Raw genomic sequence first — 22,870 nt, 5'->3', positions numbered from 1 at the left:
GATCAAAAAGGAAGGGTGATTAGGGTGTGAGAAGTGAGTGTCCTATAGCATTATGACATCACCATGGAGCCGTCTATAATCAGTAATGCAATACGCCTTTTGTATATTTGTGATGTATACATGGATAAATATAAAGAAAGAAAGGCAACAGTAACACAGGCAACGTGCCAAAGGCTACACAAAGGAGAATTGGTATGGTTCAACGCTTTGGTTGCATGAGGCTCAGAAATTCCTTATGGCGGCCCTAATAAAATTTATTAAGTCAATTTTCGATTAAAACTTCCTGAGACTTTGAAGGTGCATCCTATTTTTCCTATTCCTCTCTTTTAAAGCTATGTCAGGAAGATCTTTTTCATGGCCGCAATTGGCCTCCACCAGCACCAGTAAATGTGCAGGTGAAGAAGAATATATTGTTTAAAATAACTTGGACTCCAGATATTATTGGAATAAACTGCAGTACTTAAACTAGTGGAAGGGGTATGGCTCTGAGAAGAATTCTTGGGAACCAGAAGAAAATGTTAATGCTCCTAGGCTTACAAAATAATTTCCTCAGAGATATTCTAACAAGTCAACCCCTATGTCATCCAGAAGACAATTAGAAGGTAAATACTGTCAGGATTCAAACCAAGAGAATCCTGTGTCCCAGGCAGTAGCTCTACTCATTGAGCCATTTAAAATGTTTGACAGCTCCACTCTTGAGTCTATAGTCAGGTTCTCTTGGGTCCTGTCTCTCTGGCTTCCTCGAGTTTGTTGGTGTCACATTTTTGTCTTACTAGACATGCCTGGCCCTTGTATTTCCTGATTTCCAGACTCTACAGATTTCAGCTTGCAGTTAAGTTCCTCACTGCCTCTCTACAAACCTTGTCTCTGCCTCATGCTACAACCTGTTTCCGCTTTTCTGTGTACCGGACTCGGATTGCTTTTCTGACCACGTCTCTGCCTGACAATACAACCTGTTGCCGCTTATCTGTGTACCAAACCAGGACTATTTTCTGACCATGTCTCTGCCTTACACTACAACCTGTTGCCGTTTATCTGTGTACTGAACTTGGACTGATTCCTGTCCATGTCCCTGCCTCACACTACATCCTGTTGTGGGTAACCTGTGTACCAAACCTGAACTGTTACTACTATTGCTATTAACACATTCCTGCCTAATCATTTTAGCCACTGGACGCCAAATTTGCAACAAACCTTGACACCGGTCTCTGGTACATGTGACCTCCCAGCTCTACCATAGAGAGCACAGTAATGACAGATCTCTGCACACAGCCCCTGTCCTTCTTCTATCACAGTCACTACCGCACCAGGACTAGTGAAGAAGCTGTATTATACAGTAGTAATCTATGATATATCAGCCATCGGAGCAGATTCATGAGGAGACATTATGACTACATGGATTCCTGTGGTAATAAGCTTAGCATATGTGATGTAGAAGCTCATACTACAATCATACTACACTGATACATAATGTTTGAGGAGAATGTGATCACATTAGTGAGGTGTGATGGGACATATTGCAGTATTATATTCCCTGAGGCTGGAGACATGTTTCCTCCAGTTCATCTGGTGAGAGAATGAGGAAGAAAGAGATAAGAATGAAGTTACATCTACTCCTAAACTTCAACCTCCTCGCTGAGACCTCAGTTGTGCAAAGATCTGTAACACTGATCTTTGCTCCACTTCCACACATCGATGTTGGAATATTCTCTGCTCCACCTGCACACAATAATGTTTTATAATCCTTGTTCAACATATGCATTTTTATTACAATTATCTCTACTCCTCCATTGCACAATAATATTTTAACTATCCTTGATTCAATTCCACTCATTGATGTTGCAATTGTAAGAGTAATTGAGATTAATGTTTATGAACTGTATAGCGTTTTATTAATGTATCAAAATAACTGTATCAATTAAGAATACAGTTCTCAGTGATGTCTCATAAGCAGTTTTGAAATAAGCTGTTTGAAAAGTTGAACAGATTCTACCACACACAGAAGACAGTATACAGATGGCATCCTGAGAGCTTGTAGATACAAATATCGCTATGTATTTCGTAAGATTTTAGCTGAGGAAAAGCTGCTTCATGTAGAAAAGGATATAAATATCATCATGTGATATTCTAAACATAATTAAGCAGGTTACTTCATGTAAAAATGACGTATAAATATATCCTACTGTTGTAATTATCTTATTTTTTTTTTAACTGAAAGCAGGAAGTTGGAAACAAAACTGAAGGCCATGGTTTTGCAGAATCTGCCTGATATACCATACACTGTGTGTGTCTGTATTATAATTCTCTGGCCGTATATTGAATTACGTATATATATGCTTGATAATTGATCTAGCTGTTTGAGCAACTCTATAATCTTTGGAGGCCCCAGCAAGATATCCCAGTCACGCCTTCATGGACTGAACAGAGTGGGACTTTCCCCCGATATGGGAACGCTAACCCCGGGTAACTGAGCCTTTATCTTGCTTTTTTCCTTTCTGTGTGGGAAGTCCCTTGTCAGTCAAGGGAGGAATCGGGAATCTCAAGGTAGATCTGTATACTTCTGTTTTTGAATATTGCTGTTTTACTAACTCTGCTTGAAATGCCAAGGCGTATGACTGAGTGATTGATTGTATATGCGCTATGTGTGTAGTATACTCTTCCTCATGAAGCCAGACATCTAATAGATGAGAGGAGATTAAAACCTTTGCTAATCTGAGGTTAGAGGGAATTGTGTATGATCATCTCACCAGGGGCTGTTTGAAGTGACGGGTAACCTCTTCTGCCCGCATTTCGAGATAGTATCTCTGCAGTTTCCAAGTTTAACATGGTTAGGCAAGAACATGGAAAATGGGCAGTTAAAGATGCTGATAAAATACTGAAGAAGGCAGGAATGCCCTCGAAGGGATGACTAGATGAAGAAAAATGGCGCAACTTGAGATGCCAAATTTATGGGTGGACAGACAAGCAGGAGCATGTGGAACAAGTAAGAGCATGGTTTAAGACTTCAGAGAAACATCATCAACAACAACAACAACAACAACAGAGAGAAATTGCAGTTTTAGAGGAGAAATACCGAAGGAGAGGGAGAAAAGTGACACCACTGGATGCCACAATGCCGGCCCAGTGGTTGCACCAGCAACATGACAACCTCTTGCTACTTCTCCACAGCCAACAACCTCCCATAAACCTGTTACCTTATTTTCAGAAGTTTTTTTGAGTAAGCGTGTGAACATACCCTGATGGTTACTTACTCTGCTCCACCTGTGCATAGTGAGAATTTGATTATCTTTCTTCCATGTTTGCTAAGTGATTTTTTTATTGTTATCTTTGCTCCACCTGCACACAGTAATGATTGTTCATCCTTGCACACTGTGTGCTTAGTGGTCTTACTATAATCTCTGCTGTACCTGCTCACAGTTTTGCTTCCTTTATCCATTATCTTCTTCAGCGAGGTCATTGTTACTAATTCTTGCTCCACCTGCACAAAGTGATGTAATAATAATCCTTGCTTCATCTGCGCACTGGATCATTACCACTGATATAATCTCAATTATGCAAAATGAGGTCAGCACGACTTATCCCTGCTCCACACATTGATGTTACAATAAATTCTGCTCCACCTGCACATAGTAATGTTTTATATTACTTGTTTAACATGCTTATTTATATTACAATAATATTTGCTCCACCTGCGCACAGTGATGATTTTATTATCACCCTTTCAGTTCACGCATTGATGTTGGAATATTTTCTGCTCCACCTGCACTCAAGCAATATTTTATAATTTTTGTACCTAGTGTGTTTAGTACTTTTCCAATTATCTCTGCTCCTCCTGTGCACAGGTGTGTTCCATTGATCAATTTCCATCTTGTAATCAGATTCTTGCTCCACCTGCGCATTGTAATGTCACAATAATCTGTAATCCATTTGTGCACAATTATCTAAGCACTATTGATTAGTCACTTTCTCACAGCGAGTTCAGCCATAAGTTCAACACATTGATGTTTCTAGATTTTGTGCTCTATCTGCACACGGTTCCTTGTTCAACATGTTTACAGTTATGTTACAATAATCCCTGCTCCATCTGCACATAGTGTTGGCACCTCTACTGATGCCTGCTCCAACTGTTTTGTTTCAAAATCATCATTCCACAAGTGCACAGTGATGTTTCAGATATGTCTGTTCCACCTTTCACAATTATCTATTCTTCACCTGCACAGTGATAGTAGCACTACTGACAATGCTCCACCTGTGCACAGTGATTATTTGATTATCCATATTACAAATTTTCTTGGTGATTTTACACTTATCTCTGCTCCACCTGCACACTGTAAAGATTGTTCTGTCATTATTCCTTGTGTGCTTAGTGGTGTTATTATAATCTTTGAACTACCTGCACACAGTTTTATTAAATGTATTTATCCATGAATTTCCACTCCATCTGTGCACAGAACCATTAGCCCTGATGACTCGTCAATTGTGCAAATTGAGGTCAGCACCACTTTCTCCTGCTCTACATATTCATAGATACCAATATTTTTTTCCAGGGACACTTAGGGTGTGGCTTATCTGGTGGGCGTATCTTATGGGGCGTGGTTTATCTGGAGATGGCTAATGGTGTCACACACAGCCCTTTGCAGATAGTGCCCGGGTACCACCCAAACAAATAAAAAAAACGTATACTCACCTAACCCCCTTCCTGTGAAGAACGGAGCTCCATAGCTGCCTCAATCCTGTAGCTTATGAGGCACTGAGACAGGATCGTTGCGTAGGCTGGCGCGATCCAGTGAAATCTTTGCGCCGGTATGAACTATCTACAAGGGGCCCCCTCCTCTGACATTGTATTCAAATGTATCTGTATACTGAGAACACAGTTACAATTGAATACGGCAGTCGCCAAATCAAGTTGTCAGGACCCGGTCCGGGACAGTAATTTGCCGGGATTTTCTCTGTAAATTCGGGACAGTCCCTGCAAATTCAGAGTGGTTTGCAACTGTGTACGTTGAAGTTGCAATATACTCTGCTCCAACTGCGCACAGTAATGTTTCTGTTCCTTGCTCACATGCTCATTTGTATTACAATTAACTCTGCTCCACCTGTGCACGGTGATTATTTTATTGGTATAGAGAAGGGAGGAAACCTCCAGCTCACCGGTTCTGCGTCTCCAAATACCTCGCTCGGATCCCCACGACGGCCCACGGTGTGTAGTACAAGGAAGAAGGAAAGATGATCCAGCGCTGAATGGAGTTTAAAAGGGAAAGACTGTTCCCACTTTTATTGGCAAAAATATTTAAAAATGAAACAGAGACGCAGACACAAGGCAGAGAGTAGTGCGGGTAGATACCCGAGCCTACGCGTTTCAAACACGTGCAGTGTTCTTAATCATGGCATAAGATGTTAAGGCCCTATGTGTCTGTCTCCTTTATATGCAACGTTATCGGCTAGAAGGAGCTACTGATTGGGTATCAGTGATTGGTGAAAATCGCTGAGGAAAGAGTGGTTCCGGATGGTTCAGACGTAAGTAAAATTCAAGTATGTTGTTTAATTAATTCAGGGGAATAATAATAGAGATTTGTCCGGAAAAGAGTGAAAAATTGGTGGTAAATTCTTATAGAAATTGATGTAATATCTAATTATAAAATCATTTGCCGACGAAGCAAGAAAAAGAGACAGGAACACATAGCCGTGAGAGTACTCATGTGTATACAACATACAGCTGTGTTGGGAAAACACATAGAAATAGAAACAAAAATAGAAACAAACACAGACTATATTGCAATATATTGTTGCATTCAGATTTTGAGTTTATATCGCATGTATAGATGGAAGCATATGCGATATGTTTAATTGTGTATGTAACCAACGAATATGATGCACTGTCTGAAAGTTAAAATAGAAGGTGAAACCTATCTAATGAAAAAAGATACAAGATCGAAGACTCCTTTATCTGAGAATCAAGTAAGAGATATTATCTTGATTTTGGTGTACTGAGCTATATAGCAATTTTATCATAAGATTAGAAAAGAAGAGGGAAAGTATAAAATTGGGTATTGGCAAGTCGGGAGCAGTTTAACGCAGGAAATTACTAGTGTGAATTCAGTCTTGTTTTATAGAACAGTCTTATTTATTTGCACAGATATTCAAAGGAGGTTTTCGTAGAACAGTTCGGAAGACAAAAGAAAAATCCGGGCGAAAGACACTCCATTTGTATGGTAAGTCAAACCAAGCTCTACCTAATTTGATATGTTAAAAACAAGTGCCAGATCTCTTAAATTGGTGATTACATGCTGTAAGATATTTGTTTATATATCCTTCGAAATAGCTAATGTCTGAATTAATAAATCGGGATACATTAGAAATGTAGAGATATGAACCGGATGGATTATAAATTATGAAAGGAAAAAATAAAAATTGGGTATTTATAGGTCGGGAACATTTTTACACGCATAATTTCTAGTGTGAATTTAGTCTTATTTAGTAGAGCAGACTTGTTTATTTGGACAGATATTCAGGGGAGGCTTTCGTAAAACAGTTCGAGAAATAAGAGAAAACCCGGTCGAAAGACACTCCATTTGTATGGTAAATCAAACTATGTTCTGTTTGATTTAGTATGTTAGCACCTTGTGCCATGTTACTTAACTTGATGATTATGAAGTATTTATTTATATGTCCCTGGAAATAGCTAATAGCTAAAATTACTGAATCAAATACAGTTGAAAAATAAAACAAATAAATTGTAAACTTTAAATAATTACATATGGAATTATGTGTTTGCTTATGTGTATGTTAAGAAGACATGATTTGAATTCTTTATATATATGGCTATATTTCCGTTTGTTTTATTTGAGGGGACTTTGTTTATTATAAATTAAGCATATTGGAAACTTTATTGTTGTGTATAAAATCATGTTTTTAGTTACTCTATTATGTAAAAAGTAATTTAATTTGTTCATATTTATTCTAAACTGGAGACAATGACAGGTGTTGGCATTTAATGGTGACTTAGCCATATTTCCATTTGTTTTATTCGGGAGGACATGTTTTATTATTGGGTACATGTGTTATAACTTTTTATTGTAGTATATGTATCCGAACAAGAAAACATTGAAGGAACTTTAATCATTAATAATGAAACATCAATTCTTTTTTGAGATTTAAACCAAATGGGAATCGGGTTTCTAGATTATAAATCCAGAATGCTTCCCTGGTTAAAAGGAGATGTTTGAGATCTCCTCCTCTAATTGTACCCCTGATTTTCTTGATGGCATACGTGCAAAAAGAATTAACGCATCTGTTATGACAAGTGATGAAGTGTCTGGCTGTATTAGAGATGTTTACAATGGCTGAATTTCTTATGTACCCTAAGTGCTCTAAAATGTGAATTTTAAACCTCCTGGTTGTACAATCCACATATTTTAAATTGCAACTTGTACATTCGATAATATAAACTATGTGATCGCTATTACAGTTTATATAAGATTTAATTGGAAAATTGGAAGTTTCTGTAGAGTTGGAAAATTGTTTAGTGATTTTAGAAAAGGTGCACACTTTGCATGGTAAAAACCTTTATGTTGCAACCATGTTGGTTTTGAGTTGTTTAATATTAAAAGTGAGGGAGACAACATGTTACCCAAAGTTGGTGCTCTTCGAGACACCACTCTGCAACCAGCTTCTAGAACCTTTTCTAGTTTGGTATCTTCATAGAGAAGGGGAAAGTATTTCAGAACCATATTTTTGATGATATCAAATTGGTTGCTAAATTGCAATACTAAAGTGGGGATATTAGAATTCTTGATTTGATTAGTATTTGTTTTGCTGTCTTTATCAATGGACAAAAGGGAGTCCCTGTTCTTTGTTCCGACTATTGTTTTAGCCCTTTCTAGTGTCCATTTTTTATACCCACGTTCTTTTAGCCTCTGACATATAATAGACTCTTCTTTAACAAATCCTGTTTCTAGACTACAGTTTATCTTGGCACGTGTCAGCTCACCTATTGGTATTGCAGAAATGGTGTGTTTAGGGTGACAGCTGGTAGCGTGCAAGATGGTGTTACCAGAAACTGGTTTATGGAAAATTTCTGAGCATATTTTGTCCCCAGTTTTAGAAGTTATTCTGAGGTCGAGAAAATAAATAGAAGTGGAATTATGATTGTGGGTGAATCTAAGATTCAAATCATTGTTGTTCAAAAAGGTCAGAAACGTTGGTATGGCAGACACATCGCGCTCCCAAATGAATAGGAGGTCATCAATGTATCTGCCATACCAATGGATGGAGTGGGCACAAGGATTGATGGGAGAAAATAAAAAGTGCTCTTCCCACCATGCCATGATCAAGTTGGCTATGGAAGGGGAGAACTTAGCCCCCATGGATACTCCTCTTTGTTGTAAATAAAAAAATCCTGCAAAGTTGAAGTAATTATGTATCATGTGGAAATTGGTCACCTTCACCAAGAAAGTTTGGAGTGTCTGGTCGTACACACTGTATTTTTTCCTTTCATAATTTATAATCCATCCGGATCATATCTCTTCATATCATATTTCTAATGTATCCCGATTTATTAATTCAGACATTAGCTATTTCGAAGGATATATAAACAAATATCTTACAACATGTAATCACCAATTTAAGCGATCTGGCACTTGTTTTTAACATATCAAATTAGGTAGAGCTTGGTTTGATTTACCATACAAATGGAGTGTCTTTCGCCCGGATTTTTCTTTTGTCTTCCGAACTGTTCTACGAAAACCTCCTTTGAATATCTGTGCAAATAAATAAGACTGTTCTATAAAACTGAATTCATACTAGTAATTTCCTGCGTTAAACTGCTCCCTACTTGCCAATACACAATTTTATACTTTCCCTCTTCTTTTCTAATCTTATGATAAAATTGCTATATAGCTCAGTACACCAAAATCAAGATAATATCTCTTACTTGATTCTCAGATAAAGGAGTCTTCGATCTTGTATCTTTTTTCATTAGATAGGTTTCACCTTCTATTTTAACTTTCAGACAGTGCATCATATTCGTTGGTTACATACACAATTAAACATATCGCATATGCTTCCATCTATACATGCAATATAAACTCAAAATCTGAATGCAACAATATATTGCAATATAGTCTGTGTTTGTTTCTATTTTTGTTTCTATTTCTATGTGTTTTCCCAACACAGCTGTATGTTGTATACACATGAGTACTCTCATGGCTATGTGTTCCTGTCTCTTTTTTTTGCTTCGTCGGCAAATGATTTTATAATTAGATATTGCATCAATTTCTATAAGAATTTGACACCAATTTTTCACTCTTTTCCAGACAAATCTCTATTATTATCCCCCTGAATTAATTAAACAACATCCTTGAATTTTATTTACGACTGAACCATCCGGAACCACTCCTTCCTCAGCGATTTTCACCAATCACTGATACTCAATCAGTAGCTCCTTCTAGCCGATAACGTTGCATATAAACAAGACAGACACATAGGGCCTTAACATCTTATGCCATGATTAAGAACACTGCACGTGCTCGGAACGCGTAGGCTCGGGTATCTACCCGCACTACTCTCTGCCTTGAGACTGCGTCTCTGTTTCATTTTTAAATATTTTTGCCAATAAAAGTGGGAACAGTCTTTCCCTTTTAAACTCCATTCAGCGCCGGATCATCTCTCCGTCTTCCTTGTGATTATTTTATTATCGTTGTTTCCAGTTTACACATTGATGTTGGATTATTATCTGCTCCACCTGCACTCAGTAATGTTTTATTATTTTGGTACCAAGTACTCAGTGCTGTTCCAATTATCTCTGCTCCACCTGTACACATTTGTGTTTCATTCTTCTATATCCCACTAAAACTTAGCGATATCACTGTTAGGGTATGTTCACACCGTTAACTAAAAAAGTCTGAAAATAAGGGAAAACAGCTCCTGATTTTCAGCCATTTTTTTAGCAACTCGCTTTTTTCGCATCGTTTTTTACGGCCGTTTTTGGAGCTGTTTTTCTATGGAGTCAATGAAAAATAACTTAAAAAACGGCTCAAGAAGTGACATGCACTTCTTTTTCGCGGGAATTTTTTTACCCGGCCGTTTTTTAAAACGGTCACATAAAAAAACGCCCCGTCGGAACAGAACAACATTTTTTTCCATTGGAATCAATGGGCAGATTTTTGGAGGCGTTCTTCCCCCCGATGTTTCGGCCGTTTTTCGGCTGTTAATGGCCCGAAAAACGGCCAAAAATGAGCCGTGTGAAGATACCGTTACTGATCCTTGCAGTTGTGGTACAATTATCTCTACTCTAACTGCGCACATCTGAAACCATTTCTCTATTTCCTACTTCCAAACAGCAATCTCATCTTTACAGATAATTTTTCCACCTGTGCATTGTAGTGTCACAATAATCCATGCTCCATCTGCGCACAAGAACCTTTGTAAAGTGAAGCCAACATTACATAATTTTATTCATCCTCGACACATTAATGTTGCTGCATTCTGTTAGGAAAGTTTTTTTCTAAATTTATATTTCATGTAATGGATATTAAATGTGTATTAAGCTATGCAAGCAGGGGTGCTTTTTCAACTTATTCAGATGAATCCTTGAAATGTTATTGATAAGAATGGAAAATTCTCCTAACATCTTAGCTCTTCGAACCGGAATCCAACATCTCCGGACCCTCGCAAGGACTGTACACCATGCACGGTGTGAGTTGTTCAATTAAGTCACTAAATCTAAAGACCTCCAGCTGAATCGCCGTCAAAATGAGGCCAGTCAGACAGAGAGACGAGGTGGAGTGACGGATTCTAAAGAACGTAGTAAGGCGAATCGAGGATTCAGGTTTTCATCTGAATAACGGTAATATAATTTTGTTTATATATATTTTTTATTATTTTTCATATTTAGATGTTATAAGGTTATGTTATAAATAAACCGAAGTTGGATCTTAGGTACTAAGAGAAGCCTTAATAATATTAAGCCAGGGTCTTACTTTAAAAACTTGAGAATACGGTTCTCGAGATTAGTAGTCTATAGCTTGTGTGAGAAGGCTACAGGAATTAATAACTCTGTGCAGCACATTAAAGATAAAGTACTTGGAGATTTGGAGGATTTCTTATAGATTTAGGATTATAGAGTATTAACCCCTTAATGACCAGCCTATTTTAGACCTTAATGACCAAGCTATTTTTTACGTTTTTCAATCGTCGCATTCCAAGAGCTATAACTCTTTTATTTTTGCGTCGACATAGCTGTATAAGGTCTTGTTTTTTGCGGGACAAGTTGTACTTTTTAATAGCACCATTTTGAGGTACATATTATTTATTGATTAACTTTTATTAACTTTTTTGGGGGGGGGAATAGAAAAAAATCTGAAATTTCGCCACTCTTTTTTGCGTCCTAAATCTACGCCGTTCACCATGTGGTATAAATAACACAATAACTTTATTCAGCGGGTTGTTACTATTGCAACGATACCAAATTTGTATAGTTTTTGTATGTTTTACTACTTTTACACAGTAAAAACGCTTTTTTTTCTAAATGATTTGTTTTTGTGTCTCCATGTTTGAAGAGCCGTAACGTTTTTATTTTTTCGCCGATGCAGTTGTATGAGGGCTTTTTTGCGGGACAACTTGCAGTTTTTATTGGTACCATTTTGGAGTAGATGCGACTTTTTGATCATTTTTTAATCACATTTTTTTAAAGTCAGGATTCACAGAAAACAGCAATTTTTCAGTTGTTTTTTATTTAATTTTTTACGGCGTTCACCGTGCGGGTTAAATAATGTAATAGATTTATAGTTGGGGTCGTTACGGACGCGGCGATACCAAATATGTGTAACTTTTTAATACTAAAGCAGGTTGTAGGGGGAAAAAGTGGGTTTTTCATTTTTTTTTCACATTTTTTTTAATTAACTTTATTAAACTTTTTTTTAAACTTTTTTACTAGTCCCACTAGGGGACTTTAATATGCGATTCTGCGATCGCTATTATAATACACTGCAATACTTCTGTATTGCAGTGTATTATGCCTGTCCGTTTAAAACGGACAGGCATCTGCTAGGTCATGCCTCCGGCATGATCTAGCAGGCATTCATTACAGGCAGACATGGGGGCCTTTATTAGGCCCCCGGCTGCCATTGGAGACACTGACACTCAGCGATGGTATCGCCGGGTGTCGGTGGGGGAGAGAGGGAGCTCCCGCCCTCTCTCCAAAACCACTCAGATGCGGTGCTCGCTATTGAGCACCGCATCTGAGGGGTTAAACGGGTGGGATCGGTACTAATATCGATCTCACATGGCAGAGCAGGGATGCCCCCAGCCCTCAGCTACCTCTGGCAGCTGAGAGCAGGGAGATTTGACAGCTCCCTGCTCTGTTTACTTATTCCGATGCCGCAACGTAAAAAGTCTATGGCATCGTAATAAGGCCCGTTAGTGACCGACGTAGAAATACGATGGGCCGGTCACTAACGGGTTAAGATTATTGTTTTATAAAGTTTAAGATTGTGATTAAAATATTGAATGATTGAGATAAACTAAATCCAAAGTTAAAGAAAGATAAAGACTTTCAAACTGTTTTGTAAAGACTCATCCAGGACATCTGTTGCTGGCTTGACCGGCCTTATTTGTCTCTAGACGCCCCTGACACCAGAAGCTTTAAGGCAATCAAGTATTTATTTGGTGAAGTTGAAAGAAATAATTGTTATAGATTAAACATATATGAGACTTCAGGTCAAAAGAAGCGCGATCTCCAGCGCGAAACAGGCTGTAACCTACAACTAGCTGTCCTCCCTGTAATGCTTTTACCCTTGCCAAGATGACACAATAAAGTTAAGAAGATTTGCAAACGGGTGAGTGCCGCATTTTCATTTCTCTCATTCATATTATACTACAAGAATGTCTGTTTTTATGCTGCGCACAGCCCGCAGTTTGCTTAAAGAGGCTCTGTCACCAGATTTTGCAACCCCTATCTGCTATTGCAGCAGATCGGCGCTGCAATGTAGATTACAGTAACGTTTTTATTTTTAAAAAACGAGCATTTTTGGCCAAGTTATGACCATTTTTGTAGTTATGCAAATGAGGCTTGCAAAAGTCCAAGTGGGTGTGTTTAAAAGTAAAAGTCCAAGTGGGCGTGTATTATGTGCGTACATCGGGGCGTTTTTAATACTTGTACTAGCTGGGCGCTGTGAAGAGAAGTAACATCCTCTTCTCTTCAGAACGCCCAGCTTCTGACAGTGCAGACCTGTGACGTCACTCACAGGTCCTGCATCGTGACGGCCAGGGCCGCCATCAGGGGGGTATTAGGGGTAGTGGTGTGAGGGGCCCGGCCAAAACTAATTGAAAGGGGGGCCAAGCAACTGCCTCGACATTCTTTTGGTAGGAAAAAACGGGCCCCTGCAATGGGGCCCGTTTTTTTCACCAAAAGAATGTCGTGAGCTGCTGCTGCTGCTGCGGGCCCCCTCCCCTCGTCATGGGGGGCCGTCAAACCGTCCGCCCGCGCGCGCACCCGATCTCGCGCACAATGAAACTGCCGCGCGTGCGCACTCGCGAGCGCGCATCCACGAACGCCCGCACTGGAGACCGCCCGCGCGCGCACCCGCGATCGACCGCGCGCGCACCCGCAAACGAAGCGCGCGCACCCGCGACCGGCCGCGCGCGCACCCGCGAACGAAGCGCGCGCAGCCGCGGACACACATGGACAAAACTTACCTGGAGCCTGGCTGGAGGTGAAGGACTGGACGTCTGGACCGAAGACCTCCCCTGGAAGACATCGCCGGAAGAGGACTGGAGTGGGAGCAGCTCTTCTGACACAGTGAGTAAATTATCTCAAAGTGTTGTTTATGTATGGCCCTGTTTACACAGTATTTTGCAGGCAAAAAAAAATCTGCCTCAAAATTCCTTAAAGAATTTTGAGGCAGATTTTGACCTGCCCACACTATCTTGCCGCGTTTTTTTGCTGCGTTTTTTGCTCGCGGCGATTGAGGACAGCAGACAAAAAACGCAGCGAAAAATGCATTTTCTGCCTCCCATTGATTTCGATGGGAGGTCAGAGGCGGAACCGCGGCAAGAAAGGACGTGCTGCTTTTTCTTTTTTCCGCGACTGGCTCCCATTGATTTCAGATTAAATCAATGGGAGGCGGTTTTGGAAGTTGTTTGGTGCTGATTCTGACGCAGTGTCCGAGTCAATATCAAGGCCCAAAAACTCTGTGAACTGGGCCTTATTGTTAGGGCTTATTCAGACGAACGTGTAATACGTCCGTGCAACGTGCGTGATTTTCACGCGCCTCGCACGGACCTATGTTACTCTATGGTGCCGTGCGGACTGTCAGTGATTTTCACGCAGCGTGTGTCCGCTGCGTAAAACTCACGACATGTCCTATATTGGTGCATTGTTCGCGCATCACGCACCCATTGAAGTCAATGGGTGTGTGAAAATCACGCTCAGCACTTCCGCAGCCGTATAAACTATGAATGAAATTAGAAAAGCACCGCGTGCTACAAACATACAAACAGAGTGTCATAATGATGGCGGCTGCGCGAAAATCACGCAGCCGCGCATCATACGCTGCTGACACACGGAGCTGTTATGGACCTTTTGCATGCGCAAAATGCCACGTTTTTTGCGCGTGCAAAAAGCACACGCTTGTGTAAATCCGGCCTTAGGTTAGGAACACACTAGGCATGAACACTGCGGATTTTATGCAACACATTTTATTGTGGATAATCCGCAGCGTATCACAGTCGCAGCCGAGTGGATGAGATATGAACAAATCTCATCCACACGCTGCAAAAATAATGGACCTGCAGTGTGACTTTGGCTTTTTAAGTCGCATGTCAATGTATTCTATGGAATCGCTGCTCCTCTGTTGCGGAAATGCTGCGATTCTGCCGCAAAAATCACACAAGAGAAGAAAAAAAAGGTACTTTTTTAAATTGATAAAGTTTCGACTTGCCCCGGCCGTAGTCCTGGTGACGCGATCCTCTATTCTTAGCGTAGCCCCGCCTCCTGTCATGACGTTTCATCTCATGTGACTGCTGCAGCGGTCACATGGTCTACAGCGTCATCCCAGGAGGCGGGGCTACGTTCAGAAGAGAGAGATGCGTCACCAGGACTACGGCCGGGGCAAGTCTAAACTTTTTTTTCCCTGCAGGATTCCCGCAGCGGACACGCCTCACGAAACCTGCGCCACTATTTGGTGCGGTTTTGCTGGCAGAATTCCCTGCGGCTCCCGGGATAAGCTGTGTAGTTTTACTCAGCATATCCGCCTAGTGTGTCCCTTATGATGTCGCTCCTGGAGCTGCTGCCGCTCTCTAAATAGCCAGTTGGTCCAGTAGAATTTGGAATTATTTTTTTTTGTGAACCAGCTTAAAAAAATACAAAACTTTGGTGTTAGGGCCTGTTCACATCACTGTTCGCTTCCGCTCCGGGGTTCCTTCTGAGGTTTCTGTCGGGTGAACCCCGCAACGGAAAGTGAAAGTGATAGCACAGCTTCCGTTTCCATCACCATTAGCGCAGTCGACTGCGCTATTAATTCCGTCCAAAAACCAGCCGGAATGGTGACGAACCACCGCTCCGGGGTTCCGTCTGAGGTTTCTGTCGGGTGAACCCCGCAACGGAAAGTGAAAGTGACAGCACAGCTTCCGTTTCAGTCACCATTGATCTCAATGGTGACGGAAACATCGCTAATGGTTTCCGTTCGTCACCATTCCGGCTGGTTTTCGGACGGAATTAATAGCGCAGTCGACTGCGCTAATGGTGATGGAAACGGAAGCTGTGCTATCACTTTCACTTTCCGTTGCGGGGTTCACCCGACAGAAACCTCAGAAGGAACCCCGGAGCGGAAGCGAACAGTGATGTGAACAGGCCCTAACACCAAAGTTTTGTATTTTTTTAAGCTGGTTCACAAAAAAAAATAATTCCAAATTCTACTGGACCAACTGCCTATTTAGAGACCGGCAGCAGCTCCAGGAGCGACATCATAAGGGACACACTAGGCGGATATGCTGAGTAAAACTACACAGCTTATCCCGGGAGCCGCAGGGAATTCCGCCAGCAAAACCGCACCAAATAGTGGCGCAGGTTTCGTGAGGCGTGTCCGCTGCGGGAATCCTGCAGGGAAAAAAAAGTTTAGACTTACCCCGGCCGTAGTTTAAGTGACGCATCTCTCTCTTCTGAACGTAGCCCCGCCTCCTGGGATGACGCTGTAGACCATGTGACCGCTGCAGCAGTCACATGGGATGAAACGTCATGACAGGAGGCGGGGCTGCGCTAAGAATAGAGGATCGCGTCACCAGGACTACGGCCGGGGCAAGTCTAAACTTTATCAATTTAAAAAAGTGGCTTTTTTTTTTTTTCTCATTTGTGATTTTTGCGGCAGAACCGCAGCATTTCTGCAACAGAGGAGCAGCGATTCCACAGAATACATTGACATGCGACTTAAAAAGCCAAAAAGTCACACTGCAGGTCCATTATTTTTGCAGCGTGTGGATGAGATTTGTTCAAACCTCATCCACTCTGCTGCGACTGTGATACGCTGCGGATTATCCACAATAAAATGTGTTGCATAAAATCCGCAGTGTTCATGCCTAGTGTGTTCCTACCCTAAGGCCGGATTTACACAAGCGTGTGCTTTTTGCGCGCGCAAAAACGTGGCGTTTTGCGCTTGCAAAAGGTCCATAACAGCTCCGTGTGGCAGCAGCGTATGATGCGTGGCTGCGTGATTTTCGCGCAGCCGCTATCATTATGACACTCTGTTTGTATGTTTGTAGCACGTGGTGCTTTTCTGTTTTCATTCATAGTTTATACGGCTGCGGAAGCGCTGGGCGTGATTTTCACGCACCCATTGACTTCAATGGGTGCGTGATGCGCGAACAATGCACAAATATCGGACATGTCGTGAGTTTTACGCAGCGGACTCGCGCTGCGTGAAAATCACTGACAGTCCGCACGGCACCATAGAGTAACATAGGTCTGTGCAAGGCGCGTGAAAATCACACACGTTTCACGGACGTATTACACGTTCGTCTGAATAAGCCCTAACAATAAGGCCCAGTTCAACGTTTTTGGGCCTTGATATTGACTCGGACACTGCGTCAGATTCAGCACCAAAAAACTTCCAAAACCGCCTCCCATTGATTTAATCTGAAATCAATGGGAGCCAGTCGCGGAAAAAAGAAAAAGCAGCACATCCTTTCTTGCCGCGGTTCTGCCTCTGACCTGCCATCTAAATCAATGGGAGGCAGAAAATGCATTTTTCGCTGCGTTTTCTGTCTGCTGTCCTCAATCCCCGCGGGCAAAAAACGCGGCAAGATAGTGTGGGCAGGTCAAAATCTGCCTCAAAATTCGGTGCGCGCTTCCAGGCGGTCGCCGGTGCGCATGCGCGAGAGTTTGCGTGGTGCGCGTGATCGGTCGCACGGGCGGCGGTGTTTGACGGCCCCCATGCTACCCAGGGCCGCCATCAGGGGGGGTATTAGGGGTACTGATGTGAGAGGCCCGGCCAAACCTAATTGAAAGGGGGGCCCGCAGCTCATGACATTCTTTTGGTGAAAAAAACGGGGCCTGTTTTTTTTCTACCAAAGGCAAGTCGCGGCAGTTTGCCGGGCCCCCCTTTCAATTAGGTTTGGCCGGGCCTCTCACATCAGTACCCCTAATACCCCCCCTGATGGCGGCCCTGGGTACCATGATATAGTACTGGACGGAGTACCGTTAACAGGCGGTGCCACGGTAGGGGGGCCCAGAAAATGTAGCTGTAGGGGGCCCTGAAATTCCTGATGGCGGCCCTGGTGACGGCCACATCGGCACCAGAGGCTACAGTTGATTCTGCAGCAGCATCAGCGTTTGCAGGTAAGTCGATCTTACCTGCAAACGCTGATGCTGCTGCAGAATCAACTGTAGCCTCTGGTGCCGATGTGGCCGTCACGATGCAGGACCTGTGAGTGACGTCACAGGTCTGCACTGTCAGAAGCTGGGCGTTCTGAAGAGAAGAGGATGTTACTTCTCTTCACAGCGCCCAGCTAGTACAAGTATTAAAAACGCCCCGATGTACGCACATAATACACGCCCACTTGGACTTTTACTTTTAAACACACCCACTTGGACTTTTGCAAGCCTCATTTGCATAACTACAAAAATGGTCATAACTTGGCCAAAAATGCTCGTTTTTTAAAAATAAAAACGTTACTGTAATCTACATTGCAGCGCCTATCTGCTGCAATAGCAGATAGGGGTTGCAAAATCTGGTGACAGAGCCTCTTTAAATAAGGAAACCCTGACTCCAATGGCATCTATCTGCCTTTTCCATGCTGTGAAGATTGAGATTGGTGCCGACTTCCCTTTACTGTGCTTGATATATGAGACTCCTGTGAAGATTGAATGTATGAGGGTTAAATAAAAAAAAAGCCTGTGTGTATAAGGGAGTCCAATTAGGAATGGTCCTACGTAGAATTGTTTCAAGGACAAATTAGTAAGAAAAATACTGTTAAAACACCCAGGAACATTAAGTATATGACTGATCAACATAATACTTGTGAATGTTGTTGTAAGCGTTGTGTGTGTACTGTGACTTTAGTGAAAATACCTTGTGGTCACGTATACTTAGATAGTATACACTCAACAATATATCATAGACCTCCGATAAACCACGGAGATATAACCATAATTACCCTTTGTTGCCATGAAATAACATCTCCAGAATTTAGTGGTAAAAGGTGGCAAAATATAGAACAATTGAAACAAAGATATTTAGGACATAGTATAATCTCTGAAGACTATTTAGATCCGAGATATTAATGAACACTACTGAACCTTGTCTCTCCAATCTGAAGTTGATTAACTTCTATTGTCCCGTAGGCTTCTCACTAGGTTTGGTATGTCTTTTATTATTTACTATATTTGTGATGATTAAGAAACTTAAAAATATTAGAAAAGCATGAAGGCACATCAGATGGTTTTAAATGTCTTGTCTTGAGTGTCTCTTTGGATTAATGTTGGCTTTTTCTACTGAAGGTTGGAGAATGGTCAGAATAATTAATAAAGGATATGAAGTTAATCAAACAGGATTTGGTTTCTTAACAAACAATCTTTTTACATTAAAAGTGTTTAGATTAAATATACTCCTACTCTAGAAAAAACCATTGGCACATTATTAACAGACCTAGAAGGAGGCAAACTATATATCCCGAAAGACGCCCCATTTAGGTGTCCATTAAATAGAGAGGAACCCGAGACATATACTGAAATTGCTACATTAGACGTCCTTTTAAAAGGATACCGCTTGTAACATGGGTAACTTATCAGAAAAAGCTTCAGGATGAGGGGATGTTAAGTATATACACAAATTAGATGTGGAGAATATGATGATAAGTGGTGTGGCAAATTTGGTTTAAAGGGAAGTTGTGTGTAATTGAATGTGATAATTTAGTGAAGGAAATTGAAAAGTGAAGAAAAAGAGAAGAAAGTATGGTCTAGATTGTGCAAGACGATGGTTGGAAGAATCTCAAAAAAGGGAACAAGGTAGAAGGTTTTGACAGAATGTTAAAATGATCAGGAATGTCAAAAGGAGGTTGTTTATATAGTTCAAGATGAAAAACTTTGTTGGCTGGTTAAAAATGCTGGCTGGTTAAAAGACCATGAACTGATCGGAAAAGCAGAACTATAGAAGAGTGTGTCAATAAATGTTGATATGAATAGTATGTGCATAAAAGAATAGGTTTCGATAAGAGTGACTGTACTAGTGATGATAAAGAGTAATACAGCTAGGTACATTGCAATAAGTAATGTGGATTATGACAATAAGTATGATGTAGACATGTATACAGTGTGTGTCGCAGACTAGTCTGAGGAGCAAATAAAATTGTGTACTGTTTTGATGTGAGTTGTTTTTCTCAGATTGAGAACAGAATTAATTGAACTTAAAATTATTGTTATTATATGTAAAAATATTGTGTAAAAATCCATAGAAAATTTAACTGAAGTACAAGATTGTGTAAATAGACTGGCTTTTTAACCCCTTAGTGTCTAAGCCTGTTTTGGCCTTGTGGACACAGCTGATTTTTGCAAATCTGACATGTGTCACTTTATGTGGTAATAACTCCGGAATGCTTTTACCTATCCAAGCGATTCTGAGATTGTTTTCTCGTGACATGTTGTACTTTATGACACTGAAAAAATTTGGTCGTTAAATTCAATATTTATTGGTAAAAAAACACCAAAATTTAGAGAAGATTTGCAAAAATCTACATTTTTCTAAATTGTAATGTATCAGCTTGTAAAACAGATCGTAATACCACACAAAATATTTACTAGTTAACATTTCCTATATGTCTACTTTATAGTTGCATCGTTTTTTGAACGACTTTTTATTTTTCTAGGACGTTACAAGACTTAGAACTTTAGCTGCAATTTCTCGCATTTTCAAGAAAATTTCAAAAGGCTATTTTTTCAGGGACCAGTTCAGTACTGAAGTGGCTTTGAGGGCCTTATATATTAGAAAGTCCCCATAAATCAACCCATTTTAAAAACTGCACCCCTCAAAGTATTCAAAACAGCATTCAGAAATTATTTTAACCCTTTAGGCATTTCACAGGAATTAAAGCAAAGTAGAGGTGAAATTTACAAATTTCAATTTTGTTTCACAAAATTCATTTGTAATACAGTTTTTTCTGTAACACAGAAGGTTTTACGAGAGAAACGCAACTCAATACTTATTGCCCAGATTCTGACGTTTTTAGAAATATCCCACATGTGGCCCTAGTGTGGTAATGGACTGAAACACCGGCCTCAGAAGCAACGGAGCACCTGGTGGATTTTGGGGCCTCTATTTTATTAGAATATATTTTAGGCACCATGTCAGGATTGAAGAGGTCTTGTGGTGCCAAAACAGTGGCAACCCCCCAAAAGTGACCCCATTTTGGAAACTACACCCCTCAAGGAATCTTTCAAGAGGTATAGTTAGCATTTTTAGACCACAGGTTTTTTGCTAAATTTATTGGAACTGGTCTGTGAAAATGAAAATCTACTTTTTTTCTGAAAAAACATACAATGTTTTAGTTTTTACAAGGAATAAAGGAGAAAAAGCACCCCAACATTTGTAAAGCAATGTCTCCCGATTACGGCAATACCCCATATGTGGTGATAAACTGCTGTTTGGACCCACAGCAGGGCTCAGAAGGGAACGAGGGCCATTTGGATTTTGGAGCACAGATTTTGCTGGAATGGTTTTCGGTGCCATGTCGTGTTTGCAAAGTCCTGGAGGGACCATAACAGTGGAAACTCCCCAAAAGTGACCCCATTTTGGAAAGTACACCCCTCAAGGAATTTTTCTAGTGGTATAGTTAGCATTTTGACACTACACAGTTTTTGCTGAATTTATGGGAATTATGCCGTGAAATTGAAAATCTAAATTTTTTTCTAATAAAATGTAGTTTTAGCTCAGATTTTTTCATTTTTACAAAAAACACCCCAATATTTGTAAAGCAAACTCTTCTGAGCACAACAATACCTCATATGTGGTAATAAACTGCTGTTTGGACACATGGCGGAAGTTAGAAAGGACGGAGCGCCATTTGACTTTTGGAGCTCAAGTTTTGCTGGAATGGTTTGCGGCCCCATGTCACATTTGCAAAGCCACTGAGGGGCCAAAATAGTGCAAACCCGGTAAAAGTGACCCCATTTGGGAAACTATACCCCTCGTGGAATTTATCTAGCGGTATAGTGAGCATTTTGACCCCACAGTTTTTTTGCTGAATTATTGGGATTATGCAGTGAAAATGAAAATCTACATTCTTTCCAATAAATGTTGCATTTTGTTCATTTTCACAAGGAATAAAGGAGAAAAAGCACCCCAAGAATTGTAAACCAATTTCTCCCGAGTACGGCAATACCCCATATGTGGTCATAAACTGCTGCTTGTATACACCGCAAGGCTCAAAATGGCAGGAGTGCTACTTGGCATGTAGATTTTGGTTGATTGTTTTTTGGGCGCCATGTCGCATTTGCAGAGCCCCTGAGGTACCCGTAGAAACCCCTGAAAACTGATTCCATTTTGGAAACTTTACCCCTAGGGGTGTACTGAGCATTTTGATCCCACAGGTGTTTCCTAGATTGTATTAGAATGAGGCAGTGAAAATGAAAAATTATTGTTTTCCCAAAAATATGTAGTTTTGCACCCAATTTTTTTTTCCACAAGGGGTAATAGGAGAAAAAACAACACATAATTTGTTACCCAATTTCTCCCGAGTATGGCAATACCCCATGTGTGGCCCTAAACTGCTGTTTGGGCACATGGCAGAGCTCAAAATGGAAGGAGTGCCATGTGGCTTTTAGAGCACAGATTTTGCTGGACTGGTGTATGGGCGCCATGTCGCATTTGCAGAGCTCCCTTAGGTACCAAAGTAGAGTGTAAAACCCTTAGAAGTGACCCCATTTTGTAAACTACACCCCTCAAGGCATTTATCATTTGCCTGGACATATGACAGGGCTTAGCAGTGAAAGGCGCATGTGAGACCTATTTTGGTGATTTTCGCAGTATTAGCCCACAATGGCAGGGATCTGGGGTCTAATAGTAAAACAAACCCCCAAGTAGTGAACCCCATTTTGGAAACTGCACCCCTGAAGGCATTTTATTAAGGGGTGTAGTGAGCATTTTGACCACACAGGGGTTTTTTTTCTATTAGAAATTAACGCTCAGTGGATGGTGCAAAGTGAAAATTGCAAATTTCCACAGGTTTTAGTGCACAATATTTTGTGCCCAGTTTGTGCCACTGAAGACAAATACCTGAAACTGTTAAGCGGGTTCTCCCGGGTATGGCAATGCCATATATGTGGACGTAAACTGCTGCTTGGGCACGCTGCAGGGCTCAGAAGGGAGGGACGCCATTTGGCTTT

This window comes from Rhinoderma darwinii, chromosome 1 (assembly GCF_050947455.1).
Source record: "Rhinoderma darwinii isolate aRhiDar2 chromosome 1, aRhiDar2.hap1, whole genome shotgun sequence".
Taxonomy (NCBI): Eukaryota; Metazoa; Chordata; class Amphibia; order Anura; family Rhinodermatidae; genus Rhinoderma; species Rhinoderma darwinii.
The sequence above is the reverse complement of the archived record's forward strand: the minus strand, read 5'-3'. Positions refer to the sequence as shown.